The sequence below is a fragment of the Pinus tabuliformis genome, chromosome 1_1 (genome assembly GCF_031772625.1).
Source record: "Pinus tabuliformis cultivar Carrire ecotype Pingquan chromosome 1_1, CPIR1, whole genome shotgun sequence".
Classification (NCBI taxonomy): domain Eukaryota; kingdom Viridiplantae; phylum Streptophyta; class Pinopsida; order Pinales; family Pinaceae; genus Pinus; species Pinus tabuliformis.
This window is the reverse complement of record NC_142297.1, coordinates 882,002,706-882,015,013: the sequence shown is the minus strand read 5'-3', so window position 1 is coordinate 882,015,013 and position 12,308 is coordinate 882,002,706. Positions and strand designations below refer to the sequence as shown.

General features: G+C 39.8%; 1 pseudogene; it reads left to right on the top strand.

Annotated features, from left to right (window-relative positions):
* Positions 1–10,060: 10,060 nt before the first annotated feature.
* On the top strand, positions 10,061–11,906 carry LOC149217185 (putative receptor-like protein kinase At1g11050 pseudogene; annotated as a pseudogene).
* The last annotated feature ends 402 nt before the right edge of the window (positions 11,907–12,308 follow it).

The following is a 12,308-nucleotide window of genomic DNA, read 5'->3' as shown; positions in this document are numbered from 1 at the left end:
TGGACATATGAAGATATAGTGCTACCAAGTTTACAAAAAAAATAGATAAATGGGATGGGGAGATTAAGAGAAAATTAAGGATGATAATGGAAAGGATAGAAGTCTTGGGTTCAAATCTTGTGCTATCCCCCTGATCACGGTGAGAAGTTGGACATATGAAGATGTAGTGCTACCAAGTTTACAAAAAAAAATAGATAAATGGGATGGGGAGATTAAGAGAAAATTAAGGATGATAATGGAAAGGATAGAAGTACATGATCAATTAATTTATTAAAGAAAAAAAATAGTGCTAGTGCTACCAAGCTTACAAAAAAAATAGATAAATGATATGGGGAAATTAAGGGAAAAAAATAGATAAATGGAATGGGGAGATTAAGAGAAAATTAAGGATGATAATGGAAAAGATAGAAGTACATGATCAATTAATTTATTAAAAAAAAAGAATAGTGTTAGTGCTACCAAGCTTACAAAAAAAAAAAATGAGATGGGGAAATTAAGGGAAAATTAAGGATGATAATAGAAAAGATAGAACAATTAATTTACTAAAAAAAAGAAAATAGAAAATATCTATAAATCTTAAAATCACAATTAAAAAACAATATATTTTTTTTAATTAAAAAAATTATTATAACATAAATAAATAAATGCAACTTTTTTTTTTCCACTGGAAAAATCGCAATCTTTCATTGACTTAGAAAAATTACATATTGTAGATGCATTTTGCATATGCTGTATGTTCTTCTGCCACATGTGGGTAGCTATATATCTATTCTATCTGTTCAAAAGCAAAAATCATCACGCAGGATGTTCTTTGTTATCAGTTTATATATATACATATTGCCACGCAAGGCTTCAGTTTTTGTAATTTTTATCATCTATGTACAAAAAAGTTCCAAAAAAAATCATTTTCAGATCTGTATCTCATGGGTTGGCAGCCCTGTGATAGTGTGCATCTATGTATGGGCGGTGGTAGTATTGGTATGCATTTGTTCCTCGCTGCTCCTGTATCATCCACTCTCCTCTGGGAAGTGTCGTGGCCTCCTTGGATAGTTGGTCGGCACTGCTGTTGTGTTCCCTGTAGATATGTTGACAAGTGATGTCAATAAATTGTGCCTTCAGTAAATTAATATCATCCAAAATGTTGCTGAGAGTGTGTGTGTGGCAAACAGTAATATTGTTGAACCAATCAATGACAATCTTCGAATCTCCATATATATGAATATGCATGCAATTGTGCCCCAATGCAAAATGCAAGAGATGACGGAGGGTGATAATCTCAGCAAAATTATTTGTGCCAGCTCCCAACCCCAGTTTTGCTTTGTAGAAATGTTGATCATTGATGAATAGTATAAAACCTCCCCCACAGCCCTGCTGTTGGGCTGCGCCATCGAAGAAAGCCCATGGGGTGCTATGATCTATATGTGGAGGGTCACGTGGTCTTCGAACCTTAGGCTACGGCAACTCAGGCATCTCATTAAAGGCCGATATGATTTTGGCAGTAAGATGCGGCTAGTGCACAGGTTTATCTTCGAAGATCATTCGGTTTCGTGCAAGCCATAGGTACCAACAAATAATGATAGGCAGGCTTTGTTGCTTGGAGTGTTTGTGATGGTAAAACCAAGTTTCCCAAGTTCGATTAATATCATCGCCCTCCCATTTGCCGGTGTGTTGAATAGAGGATGATATAGATTGCCATAATGACGTTAACGCAGAACAGTTTAAGAACAAATGAACGCTCGTTTCGGAGGTATGTTTTCACAGGGTGCACCAGGTCGGTCCATAGACTGCACGACGCATGAGATATTCCCCAGTAGGGACAACACCCTTTAAGATACACCAGAAAAAAAGCTTCTGCCTAGGGGGAGCGGTGAGTTTCCAAATCGAGTTCCACCAAAAAGAGATTGTGTCCGGAACCTTATGAGATATCAGAGAGTGATAGCCAGACTTTGGGGTGTATACTCTGTTCTCCGAATGATACCATACGAGCTCATCCTGCCCTTGTTTGATCCTTATATGCGATTCTGATAATGCATTGATATATGCCAACCAATCCTGATGCCAGAGTGGTGGTATATTGATCTGAATTGCATTTTTCCAACGTTGTTCAAATATGGAAGTGTTTTGTGGATCAGCAATGTCTGCCAGAACTTTAATCCCTTGTGAGTGAAGATGTTGGATGAGTGCTTCAGGAAGAATGTGCCTCCCGCCGCTTCCATTCCAAGGATCCAGACCAATACGAGCCTGTGTTCCATCATTTATTTTCCATACCAGATTATCCCTGATAAGTGTCATAGAGTTAAGAAGCGCTTTCCAAACGGATGATATACCAGATTTAGGCCAGGTAGGGAGGCGAATCCAATCCAAGATATGGAGAGGCCAGATATATTTGTGATATGAGATATTGGTCCAGAGGTTGTTTCCAGTGAGTAAGGTCCACCCCATTTTAGCCGCAAGGGCTTGTGCGAAAGTAGGGAGATCTTTTAGACCCCATCCACCCCATTTCTTTGGAGTAGCGATCTTCTTCCATCCAACCCAAGCAAATATGCGCTTTTCCTGATTCCCATTCCACAGGTATCTATTGCAAGTTTGCTGTAGCCTGGCCAAGATGCTGCGCGGGATCCAGGCTAATGCCATCCAAAAGACCGGGGTAGCTTCTAGGACAGCTTTTACCAGAACGAGTCTACCTGCTCTTGAGAGATATCGATGGCTCCAGATATTGAGGAGCTTCTCCAATTTTGTGACTAGCCAAACCCAGTCCGCAATCTTTGAGCTAATAGGCTTGATCCAGAAACCCAAATATTTGAGGCCGAGGTCTAAGGGATGGATGCTGTAAGGAAACAGCTGTTGGGCCAGGTGGGATTCATGGATAGAAGTTCTGGAGAGAATAATGGAGGATTTTGAATGGTTGGCAAGCATCCCAGTGGCGGATGAGAAAAGAGTGATAATGTTCGAGAAAGAACGGGAGTCTCGAATGCTGCCATCAAGGAAGATCATTACATCATCCACAAAAAGAAGGTGGGTGAGGAAGCAGTCGTTGGTTATCTTGAGTCCACTAAAATCCCCATTTCTCTTGGCAGAGTCTATTAAGCGGCTCAGGCCATCCATGACAATTAGGAAAAGAAGGGGAGACAGAGGACAACCCTGTCTAAGACCACGTTCAGAATGAAAAAACTGGGATGCAGATCCATTAATCAGAACACTGAAGGTGGGAGTGGTGATGCAAGCCATAATCCAAGTGATGAAATTATGAGGGAACCCCAGGTGGATGAGAAGCATCTTGAGATAGAGCCAACTGACCCGGTCAAAAGCCTTGGCTAAATCAATCTTTAAGATAATGGCTTTGTGATGCTTGGTCCAGATAGTGTGAAAGGCTTCTTGTGCAGCACCAATGGCTTCATGAATCTGACGATGTTCCAGGAAAGCAAATTGTTGAGGAGCGATATGACGAGACAGAATAGGACGGATGCGATTTGCAATGATTTTGGAAATGATCTTGTAGAGCACGTTGCAGAGGGAGATGGGGCGATAATCATCAAAGGAGGAAGGAGAGTCAGATTTGGGGATCAGAGCTATGAAAGTAGAATTGATGGCATTGTACAGGGACCTGGACACCCGACATTCATCTACAACCCTTAGTAGATCATTGCTGATCAGCTCATAGAAGGCAATGTAAAATTCGATGGTCCATCCGTCCGGCCCCGGGCTGCGATCCTTCTTGAACCACTTTATGGTGTTTTCAAGTTCCTCAGGAGTCACTGGATCGAAAAGGTTCTCTGCTTCTTCTTCATTTACAAACCTGGGGAAATGACCAGCAATGTTGATGATATCTGCAATAGTAGAGCCCGGGGGTTGCTTGTAGAGGTTCCTGAAGTGGGATGATCCCAGCTGTGAGAGCTTGGAGAAAGTGTCTGCCACTCCACCCTCTGGCAGAGGGAGGTTCCATATAGTATTTTTAACCTTCCTGCCTTTAGCATAATTGTGAAAGAAGCGGGTATTGTCATCTCCGACCTTAAGCCATGTTGCTCTGCTGCGAAGTCGAATAGATTCTTCTCGCTCCCTTAATATTTTTTGCTTCTGATTTTCAAGTTCCACCAAGTGGGCTTTATCTTCAGCTGTGGTAAAGCCCAGACCTCTTTCATCTGAAAGTGAGGATAGTTCGGATTCTATGAGCATAAGAGCTGAGTTCTCCTTTTGGTGTTTTTCTCTGGCCCATTCGATAGTGTGATGCTTGAGCTGCGATAGGTTCCTGCAGAAGCCTTTTGCCAGAGTGTCTGTTCTATCAATCGGATTGTGGATCCAGAAGTCCTTAACGAGCTTGATGTAGGAGGGATCCTGTAACCAGCCATGGTTGAACTTGAAGGGGGCTTTTGGTTTTTTGTTTGGCCCCGAAATCTCCAGATATATAGGATAGTGGTCAGATATTCCCCCGGAACCAACCCATTGTTTGTAGTGATGAAGCTGTTGAAACAGAGTGCCTTTCATAATGAATCTATCGAGTCTACGTGCCAGGGCAGCTTCACCAATTCTTATGTTCCTCCAGGTTGGGAGAGGTTTATTCATGGGAACATCGATCAGATCATGACGTTCCAGGAGGTCGGTCATAAACCCGGTGATCGAGTCTATTTGTGCCGTGGATCCCCAAGATTCGCTATAACCCAGGGAGAAATTTAGATCGCCCCCTAGGATGGTATTCTCAGCTGAGAGGATAGATAAGCTCAGAAGGTGATTCCAGAAGGATTCTCTTTGATGGCATGGTCCATATATGTTGATAACCCTGAGATTGATACCCAGATCAGCCGAGAAGAGGTCAAGTCCTAAGGTCCCCCCCAAGTACCATGAGCCCTAATAGAAGCAGGGTTAAAACCAATCGCTAGGCCCCCCGATCTACCCGAGGAGTCCATCGCCATGAAGTGCCATCCCGGGGTGATGGAGGATAGAGAGGCAGATATGGAGTCCGCAGGGCCAAGGGTTTCCTGGAGGAGAATAATGTCAACAGGAGATGATTCAATCAGTCTTTTCAAGGCTAGTTTCTTGGAGGCACTAGCCAAGCCTCTGCAGTTGAAAGAGAGGCACTTCATGGAGGAAGATTGCCTGGGGTGTTCTTCGCTCTAAGTACCCCAACAATGGTGGATTGTCGCCCAGAAGCCACCTCAGCTTCCGCTCTCCTGATAGCTTTTGTAAGGTCTGATTTTCTCCCTCGAGCAGACAAGGGGGTCAACCCGGATGATGTGATACCCAGACCGGCGATTTTCAGATGAGTTCCCAGGGTGTGAGTACGAGGACGCAGATTATAGGTGTGTTTAGAGCCCCGGGATGATGAGGGAGAAGATGATGGCGACGGGAGCTTATGAGATGATGGAGCGGAAGGAGCAATAACCGGGGAGGAGGGCATAGTGCAGTATGCAACAGACAATGAGGGAGAGAGTAAAGAGGGATCAGTAGTGAAAATAGACAAAGGAGGGAAAAGTGATGTACCCGGAGTGGATGTAGATGCTGAGGCAGCCCGAGATCTGGTTACCGAAGTAGATGCATGGCATAGAGCAGCTCTCGGAGCCTGTAGTGGAGTGCTGAAGGGAATGCCCGAGACCGGAATACGTTGAGCGGCCGGTGATAGAGTCCTCGATGGAATGGTAGAAGTCACAGGTGCTTCATCTGTTCTCTTGTTGAGTGGGCAATCCTTGAATATATGACCCACCCTATGACAGCGGCGGCATCTGAAAGGTACCCCTTCGTAGTCTAGGATCTGAACCCGTGTGAATCTGCCCCAGTGTAGTGTGATCTTTTCCTCCAGGCCATCACGAGTGTCTAGGTGTACAAGGATGCGAGCCAGCGTTCTGTTCCTGGATTCCACGAAGGTACGATCATGGTCGAGGTATGTTCCCAGGGCGTTTCCGATGCGGATGAAGACTTCTTCGCTCCAGTATTGGAGGGAGAGCCCAGGTAGACGAACCCACAATGGCCCTGCCCCAATCTGTTCTCGCTCAGGGTCGAAGAGAGGGCTCCATCTTTTTAACAACATCGGCACCATCTCGATGTGCCAGTATCTAGCTAATACCAGGTCCGTGCAGTTTTCCTTAAAAAAGTGTAGGGCGAACCAGCCTCGAGGTAGAACTTGTACATCAGGGAGTTCTTTCAGAACCCCTCCACAAATCTCCTTCACCCAAAGGGTGAGCCGAGTCGCTGAATAAGCACGCCCTCGAACATGTCCAACAAGAATGGCATTCGCCATTTTGGCTGCCTCCCCAATAGCCGATGTCTCTCCAAACCGAATAGAAATGTCCCTGGATGTAGCTTTGACACACTTAGTTCTTTTCTTACCCGAACGCGGAGCTGAAGGGTGATCCACCAAGGGGTCCGGGGAGCGTTCCAGGGGAGTCGCCTTCGATGAACTGACTCTGACTGCAGGGGTCTCAAAGCAACCCGAGGGTGAGTGGAGGAGAGCAGAGGGCCCGGCCACCGACGAAAGAGGCAGTCCAGCAGATGTTGAAGCCGGGTACGAGGAGGACGGAGGGTGCGAATCAAAGGGAGGCGACGGTGGGATGACAGTCGACAGGAAACGGAGGGTCCCCGGTGACAGAGGAGGGAGATCCGAGCCAGGGGCTCGAGCGGGGAGGTTCCTTCAGGCAGGCAAGAGGGGGGGGGGGCCGGGATAGTGACCACCAGAGAGGGATGCGGCGCTGAATGCGATGAAAGGCTAGGGCCAGCAGACGACGAAATAAAAGAAGGACGATCAAAAATTACCTGTGAAGAAAGCGGGTCTTCTGAATAGTCAACCTCCTCCTCCGTTTCCATTACATCACCGACAGTATCTGGGGCCATTTTGAAAACAACAGATGGGGCCTGAAAAGTCGGGCCAGGTAACAGGTAGATCAGGTGCGCGGTTAGTCTGCAGGCGATAGAGGGAGGGTTTTCTGAAAGCCCTAACCGAAACCCTCGCGGGCAGCTGCAGAGCATGCCATCTCACTCATAAGGGAGTATAAATAAATGCAACTTATAATAGTTTTTATTTAATTTTTTTAAATAATAATCGTTTTATTTAATTAAAAACAATTTTAAAAATTATCTATGATAATATTTTTCTAACGTAACCAGTAACATCATGCTGAATCAAACTACCTAAATTTTACCAAACTTTAAAACAATATTAAACATTTTATTATTAAAATTAAACTAATGAAAATTCTAAATGTTATTTTATTTTAACTAACTATCGCGTTGAATGCTGACAATTTGTGTTACATTTTTCTATAATCGCGTTGACTAATAAAACCATATGTTAGGTCGCCATTATAAAATACAGTCACTATATATTAAATAAGGTCAACTTCATGATCCAATAAGACAAGAATATGCTGCATTTTATCCACATTTCAACATCTAAGTGATCACACGCTTGCGTGTCAACTAGTTAGTGCACGGGTAAAGTTGACCATATTTTAGACATTTTTCAACTTTAATATAATTTTGTTTCTATGTCAAACGCACCCACACGATTTCTCTAAGACGGACATTTGATAAGACAAGTCATAGGCATCGTATTGAAGTGTTCAACCAACGGAATTGGAAGTTTGAAAATATATTATTTGGAAAAGCCTTTAAGTTTTCATATATATATATATATTAAAATTAATCCTATATATATATATAAATCTTAAATTAAATTAAATAATTTGTTTTTAGGTTTGATAGATCAAAGTTTGATGTCAGTGGACGTTAACCATCATCATAATTTAATATCATTTTTTATTTTAAATAATATGGAATAAAAGATTTACATAAAAAATTGTTTATATTTGAATAAGATAGGGAAAAATACCTTAACAAGGTAAGATTTAGAAAAATGAGTTAACAATTAAAATTTATAAATATTTAAAATTGGGTAGCCTAAATTATAGATGAAATCAATTATAGATTAAACATGATGGTCTTTTTTTGAGACATTATTTTTGTTCATTTTTTAATCAAAATTCGGTAAAAAAAAATTAAAAATTTAAGTTTAAATTGTTTAATCTATAGAATTTGAATGCTTTAGGAGGTTTTTCAGAATACTGAAACTATTTATGCATTTTAAAAATAATTTTAAACAAAAAATCATATTATTTCTTAAAATTATTTTACCATATACTAATGAAAAATTATATTTGGTTTTATAAGTTAAAATACACCTTTAAAATTCATTTTTTTTTTTATATTTGATATAAAAATTTAGTAATAAATTATTTCAAATAAATTTATTTTTCAAATAACATAATGAATTAACCCATATTAATAAAATTGAATTCAAAACTTATTAAATGTCAAAAAAAAAAATGAATACATTTAATTATATATAAGATATTATATTTGATTATTATGTTGATAGACGTGTTTATTTTGGAATTGAATTTTCAAAATTTTAATTTAATTATCAATAATTAATAAGTGGATGGTAGGGATTTAACCTTGATGAAATAGTCTAGAATATTCTTAGTACTATACAAAAAAATCAAAGATTAAGATTTATTTCCAAAGTAGCTATGTCTTTTTTCCCTCTTTTAATTAAAATTATTAATTAAAAAAATGTTATATAAACAAGTGTCATATGTAATGAATTATGATCTTTTGGATATGTGGTATTGATAAGAGATGATATTAGTGCATAATATTGTAACAAAGTAGAAGAAATCTTTATAGTTAAAGATACTTTTTCCATATTTTTCCAAATATATATGTTTAATTTATATATTAATTCTTTTTATTATAATAATAATAACAATTTGAAATAAATTCATAGTTATATTAATTTTATGATATTTTAAATTTTATATTTATTATGTATGGACGCTTATTTATATCTTTTACTTATTTAATCTTTATAGTTATTGTTTTGGTAAAATTTGGTAATATTGAGTGCGTTATTTAATTAGATGTTTAAATTTTTTTATTAGCGTGATAAGTGTAGTGATATACAATATAGTTATTAAAAATAAGATTCATCTATGAAGGCCAAATAATTATTAAATTTACACCTTAAATTACCAAATTTAACAAATTTTACTTAGATTTACAAAAATATTTGCCAAGATTTTTCAAATATATATATAATTATTAATAAATATTTTAATTTTTTAACTAAAAATTTATTTAAACTTAGAAATAAATTTATCTACATACATATGTATAAAAAAGTTTAAATTTACCATTTTAAAAAATTCTTATTAATAAATGAAAAAGGAAAACATACGAACAATTGATTATTTAAAGTACACTAGTAAGAATATACACATATTGCATAGTTTTGTTTCCGTGATGAGACTTAAGATTCTTCTGAAATTTTATTGATAAATAATATAAACCACACTAATGATAATCTACATAATGCGTAGATTTTTTCCTAATTGGACGACAAAAATTCTTTATTGTTTTGAATATTTATTATCAACATATTGCGTAGATTTTTTCCCAATTGGATGACAAAAATTCTTTATTGTTTTGAATATTTATTGAAGTATATTTTCTTTTAATAATATATATTTTTCAAACAATTTTATTAAGATATTATTTATACTTTGTCCTATCGGAAATTTGTCCTTATGTTTGTCATTAAATGTACCAAGGAAAAAAAACTGATAATGATCCGGTCAATGAAATGATTTAGATTCGTTAAATCATGAAATTATTCAAACACCTCCACTAGCAAAAATAAGATAATGATATCCTCGTTATGGACATTGATAATGCATTCTCAGGCTGCCTAACATTCTCCATTACATATTTTGTGTGGTTGTGCCACGTTCAAATTAGAATTATAAACAAATTCACCAAAAGGTTCCATCATACTCGGGTTTTCCGCGTACAGTATCTATGTTTTGGGATGGCAATTTTTTTCATATATACATAGATTTTGAGGCAAAGCGCAGAGAGCTAATCTTCAGCAACAGCCATGATTAGAGTTGACGATGCGCTTGGGGAATTTTACGCAAAACTGCAATAAAATTGCTGTGCGTCGGAGTTGGTTTTGCAGCTAATTTCTGGGTTAAATTGTTACGTTGGACATAACCGGTATCTTATGATAAGCAAAATGAGGATAAATTCTATCCTGCTGATACTATGGCTGTTGAATTGGGCCTTTGCTAATGCAGAATGTCCAATGAACTTTGATTACATCCATCAGTTGGCGTGGGAGAAGTCTTCCTGCGAACCCGCCATATTTAAATCCGATTGCTGCCAGACAGTGCGCGCCTTGCTTGGCATAGGATTAGCCCAGTACTTGAGAGATGCATCCATGTTCGAGCTTCCCGACAATGCCTCCGCCGTTTCTTGTCTCCGGCTGTTTCAGCAGCAGCTCGACTCTCTTGCTCTCTCGCCCGATTTGGTGGCAATCTGTTTGAACAGAACGTCAAGCTTTGTATCAAGCCCCCTCCTGTGCGCGGGCATACAGACCAAGGAGGACTGGATTCGAAAAATAGGCACTACTTCGATGGACTCGGTGTGCAGAGGCGACCTGTCAGATCTGGACGCCTGTTACGAATGCCAAAATGCTAGAATTCTCGTTCACAAGACACTGGCAAACCAGAACCGAAACTTGACAGAGGCGATCAGTTTGAAGTGTTATTATTTCACGCTTCTATATTCCGCCGGTGTAGTCAATGAGTTTGGTCCCAAGAGCACAGGTACTGCACAGTGTATCTTCCGCTTGCCCTTCGTTCAAACTACCCCGCATGGCCGTGTTTTGGCCTACGCTTTCATCGCCACCGGCACGGTCTTTCTCGTGATCTCTGTTGTCGGCCTTTTGTACTGTCTGTGGGTGACCTGGATTGATCCCAAGACTCTACTGAGCAGGCGATTTGTGAGGCGGAACAGAAAACTTCTGAAGTCCGCCTTGACACCCAATAACGGCGCAGTGTGGTTCGACATTCAAGAGATCAGGGACGCCACTGATAATTTCAGCGACGCCAATCTCATCGGCGAAGGGCGTTTCGGCACCGTCTACAGGGGAAGGCTTCCGGATTCTCGGCTGATCGCTGTGAAGAGAATCAGAAACTGCACGCCTGAAGGGGATTCCGATTTCCTGAACGAAGTGCAGATCATAAACAATATCAGGCACCGGAATCTGGTCGTTTTGAAGGGTTGCTGCATGGCCAGCGATGAGAGAGAAGGGCACCAGCGACTTCTGATATATGATTTTATGCCCAACGGAAGCTTGAATGAGCACCTCTTTGGAGGAAAGTCCAATGCCCGGCCTTTGAACTGGCCGCAGCGCAGGAACATCATCATGGGGACTGCCAAAGTGCTAGCTTATCTGCATGACGGTATCGAGCCCCCCATTTATCACAGAGACATCAAATCCACTAACATTCTGCTGGATGGCGAAATGAATGCGTGTCTGGCCGATTTTGGTCTGGCGAGGATCATCGCTAAAGAAGGGGAATCCCACGTGATGACTAAAGTAGCAGGGACGCACGGCTACTTGGCCCCAGAATATGCTCTCTACGGCCACTTGACGGACAAATGCGATGTGTACAGTTTTGGGGTTTTGCTGTTAGAGATGATGAGCGGCAGAAAGGCTTTGGACACCTCCGCTGACTCAGCCTCGCAATATCTCATTGCGGATTGGGCATGGACGCTTGTGAGCAAAGGCAAGATCAGTGAAATAGTAAACGAGAGAATTAGGCAGAGCGGGGCGGAGAGAGTGATGGAGAGATTTGTTCTTGTAGGTATTCTGTGTTCGCATGTTATGGTCGCATGCAGACCTCGAATGGTGGAAGCCGTGAAGATGCTGGAGGGAGAGGCCGAGATTCCTAAAATTCGAGAGAGGCCTTTGCCGTTTATGCTACATGGTCCATCTCTCGAAGCCAGCGAAGCGCTCCGCATTTCTGGCGGTGATAGGTAAAAGGAACATCGAAAATGTCACGACGTGTTATTTTATCATCACATTGTAATGTACAAAATCCTCCATTTTCAGTTCAGTCATGTCTCCTGGTGTCATGTGAGACACTAACGTACCCTAAACACAAAGGATGTGAAATGTAAAATTCATGTTGAAGATTAATGAGAATTGGTTGATATTTTATTTTTATGCTTCGGTTTAAAAAGAGTAAGAAGTTCTGTTAACTCACTATAATTTTAGTGGGTTAATAAAATTAAGAAGATTAAATATTTTGAAAAATAAATTAAATGTAAATATAAAATTTGCTGCGTTTTTTATTTTCAAATTTTTATAATATTTTTAAAATCTATCACTGTTTAATTTGAAAATTATTTTTTATCTTTACTATATTTACTTCTTTAATAAATGAAAAAAAATTTTTATTTTTTATTTTTGATAT